At 39.0% G+C, this 3,916-nt stretch overlaps 1 pseudogene; it reads right to left on the bottom strand.

The window, feature by feature from the left end:
• Nucleotides 1-582: 582 nt before the first annotated feature.
• Nucleotides 583-1,596, bottom strand: LOC119514666 (annotated as a pseudogene).
• Nucleotides 1,597-3,916: the final 2,320 nt, after the last annotated feature.

Raw genomic sequence — 3,916 nt, 5'->3', positions numbered from 1 at the left:
GACCAAAGTTGGTCAGCAGCTAGCCCCAGAATACCAAAGTCTTGGGGAGAAAGCATTACTTTGATGATGCCTTGATTTGGACATTTTCCCAGCCTGAAAACTGTAAGCTAATACATTTCTATTTTTTATGCTGGTCCATTTTATGTTGTTTATTTACTTAACTGGCCTAGGAAACTGAAAGAAATAGCAAGAATTGACAATCGAATAATGATTTCCATCCTTCAAAGCATGAGATGTTATGATCCAATTATAGTGTGGTAGAGGCAGGGCGGATATTTTTGTTCATAATATGTAGATGTGGAAGAAAATGCTGAGACTTTCCAAACTCTTCTCTGCTAGTCAGTAGTACAAGTGGGACATAACCTAAGGTTCTTGTGCTGCTGCTCTTCCAAAGCAGCAATAATGCATACAAAGTGGTCATTTTGTAAGACTGAAGTCTTATCAAACTGTTACAGGATTTTGGAATAGAGGGATTTTCTGGATGGAAAGATCAAAGATGACTTCTTGGAAAGGGGTGACATTGGGTCTGGACTCACAAGTGCATTCTAATTGAGGATGGTGATGTCTAATATATGAATGAACTCACATCCAGTATGAGGACCTCCTCTTGCTGAAGAGCTTCCCCAAGGCAGCGTTCATGTCCCTGTTTCTTAGACTACAGATGAAAGGATTTAACGTTGGGGTCACTGCCACATACATCACAGTTATCACTACATCCTTCAGTCTGTAACTGGTCAGAGGGTGGAAATACATGCCCATCACTGTCCCATAATACAAAGGAATGACTGTGAGGTGGGAGTCACAGGTGGAGAAGGCTTTCAGCATACCCTTATTGGATAGAACCTGTAAGAGAGTGATGAAGACCCAAACATAGGAGATAATAATGAATGTTAATGGCAAGGAGAAAACCCCAGCCCCTAGTTTATTATTTTCACATAAAGTGGATGTTAAGAACAGGACTTTATCAAACTACTAAGATCACAGTAGAATTTGGCCACTTCCTGGTTGCCACAGAAGGGCAGAGCAGCTGTAAGTAGAGTGTGGGGTGGGGTATTGGTGATTTCAATCATCCACTACCAAATAACAAGCAGGAAACAAGACCTTGGGTTCATAATTATTGTGCAATGAAAAGGGAAGCTGATGGCCATGGTCCAATCATATGCCATTACAGCTAAGATGTAGCAGTCAGTGTTAGCCAAGGAAATCATGAAATACATGTGCGTTATGCATCCCTTGAAGGAGAAGTCTCTGCTGCCCAAGAGATGGTTTGTGAGTATCTTAGGGACAGTTTCAGATGAGAAAAAGATGTCAACGAGGGAGAGGTTGGCAAGGAAAAAGTACATAGGATTGTGGAGGCTAACATCAGAGTGAATGGCCAAGATTATTGAGCTTTTATGATCCAATATAGTGTGGTAGAGGCAGGGCAGATATTTTTGTTCATAATTTGTAGATGTGGTAGGTAATATGTAGGTTTCCCATCAGTGTGCTGGGGTTGATGAAGAGGAAGAAGATGAAGAAGAAATCTTCCTGTGCTTGTTGGCTGCTAACTCCCAGAAGGATGAAATACAGGGTAGAGGACTGGTTTTCCTTCTTCATGGCTTCTTCAATTTGAAAGGGAAGGGAAATCCAGAATTATTAATGAACTTACTGTTTGCCATGAGTTCCTTATCTATCAATTTTGACTCCAGTAATCAGCTTTATCTCTCTGCATTTATGAAATCCATACAGAGATAATATATAGGAAATAATCCCTGTTGGTAAGTGGGACTAACTAGACATTCATGTGTAGGAAATAATCTGTACACAATAAGTGCTCATTATGTGCTATTCCAGCACAACCACCCAAACACTTCAGTTTTAATCATTTTAGAAATAATTAACTCTCTGTGTTCCATGTCCTAGACACTTTGTTAGGCTTATGGAAAAATAATAAATATGTGATAAATATAGTTTATTCATCAATTTATTCAACCTTTAAAGACATAGTCTCAACTCCCAAGTAACTTATAACTTATTGGAACAGCCTGAATCACAGAATAATCTTATTATACATGACAAGGAAAGGATAGTATTGGGATTCTTTGATGAAACAATCCTGTGCAATGGATATGTTAGTGGAGGGACCAGCACAGATGATCAGGAACTTGTCCACTAACCAAGCTCAAATTAAACCAGAGCCCAGGGAGTAACAAATGTCTACACTGGCATTTGATGATTGTAAATCACAAGAACCATTGGGTTTATTTAGGTCTCAGTAAAACCAGCCCAGTGTGTTTCCTCCACCTGTGTCACATTTTCCAAGCAGACTATCTCCTTTGATAAACTTTATCTCTTTTCCAATCTGTTAGTCACATGCTTTTATCTTTGGTATGCCATTTTTTGTTCATTATTTCATTTGGTTACTCATCTAACTCCATAGTGACTTCAGCTACTGCTGTGTCAATGTCTCTCAGTTGTATGTCTTTAGACTTGATCTGTCTTTCCCATATTTCCTTATTCTGTCATCCTGCCAACATGTTTGGCCAACCTTTGCTCTGCACATTCAAACAAAGCAAGTTCTGATGAAGAAATCTGTATCTTATTTTATTTTATTTTTCTCTCCACACTTTATTATTTTAAGCATACATATATAAACAGTGTATGAAATTATCATTTAATTTAAATATTTTTCAGGATCATGAATTAGTAAAAGTGAAGAAGCAGATACACTTAATTGTAGACTTATTTTTTTTATTATTCATTTTATTGAGATATATTCACATACCATGCAATCATACAAAACAAATCGTACATTTGATTATTCACAGTACCATTACATAGTTGTACATTCATTACCAAAATCAATCCCCGACACCCTCATTACCACACACACAAAAATAACCAGAATAGTAATTAAAGTGAAAAGGAGCAACTAAAGTAAAAAAGAACACTGGGCGCCCTTGTCTGTTTGTTTGTTTGTTTGTTTCCTTCCCCCACCTTTCCACTCATCCATCCACAAACTAGACAAATGAGAGTGTGATCCCTATGGCCCCCCCAATCCCACTGTCCCCCCTCATAAGCCATATTTTTATACAATTGTCTTCAAGATTCATGGGTTCTGGGATGTAGTTTAATAGTTTCAGGGATCCACCAACAGCTACCCCAATTCAATAGAACCTAAAAAAGGTTGTCTATATTGTGCATAAGAGTGCCCACCAGAGTGACCTCTTGGCTCCTTTTGGAATCTCTCTGCCACTGAAGCTTATTTCATTTCCTTCCACATCCCCCTTTTGGTCAAGAAGATGCTCCCCATCCCACAATGCTCAGTCTACATTCCTCCCCAGGAGTCATATTCCACGTTGCCAGGGAGATTCACTCCCCTGGGTGTCTGATCCCATGTAGGGGGGGAAGGCAGTGATTTCACCTTTCAAGTTGGCTTAGCCAGAGAGAGAGGGCCACATCTGAGCAACAAAGAGGCATTCAGGAGGAGGCTCTTAGGCACAATTATAGGGAGGCCTAGCCTCTCCTTTGCAGCAACAGTCTTCCCAAGTGCAAATTCTGTGGTAGAGGGCTCAACCCATCAAACAACCAATCTCCTATGTCTGTGGGCATGTTAGCAACCATCAAGGTAGGGCAGGCCAATACCCCTGCATTCTCCACCAGCTCCTCAAGGGGGCGCTGCATATTTTTTTCCTAGTTTTTTTTAAACTTTTTTTCTAAATCAACTGTATGAAAAATACAAAAAATAAAAAAAAAATTAAAAAAAACTTACAATAAAAGAACATTTCAAAGAGACCATAACAAGGGAGTAAGAAAAGGACAACTAACCTAAGATAACTACTTTACTTCCAACGTTTTCTTACTCTACCCCAAGAAAGTAACCTAATATAGCAACATTTCTGTGAACTTGTTCCTACTATACCCATCAGAAATTAAC

This window comes from Choloepus didactylus, chromosome 18, assembly GCF_015220235.1.
Source record: "Choloepus didactylus isolate mChoDid1 chromosome 18, mChoDid1.pri, whole genome shotgun sequence".
Classification (NCBI taxonomy): domain Eukaryota; kingdom Metazoa; phylum Chordata; class Mammalia; order Pilosa; family Megalonychidae; genus Choloepus; species Choloepus didactylus.
The sequence above is the reverse complement of the archived record's forward strand: the minus strand, read 5'-3'. Positions and strand labels throughout refer to the sequence as shown.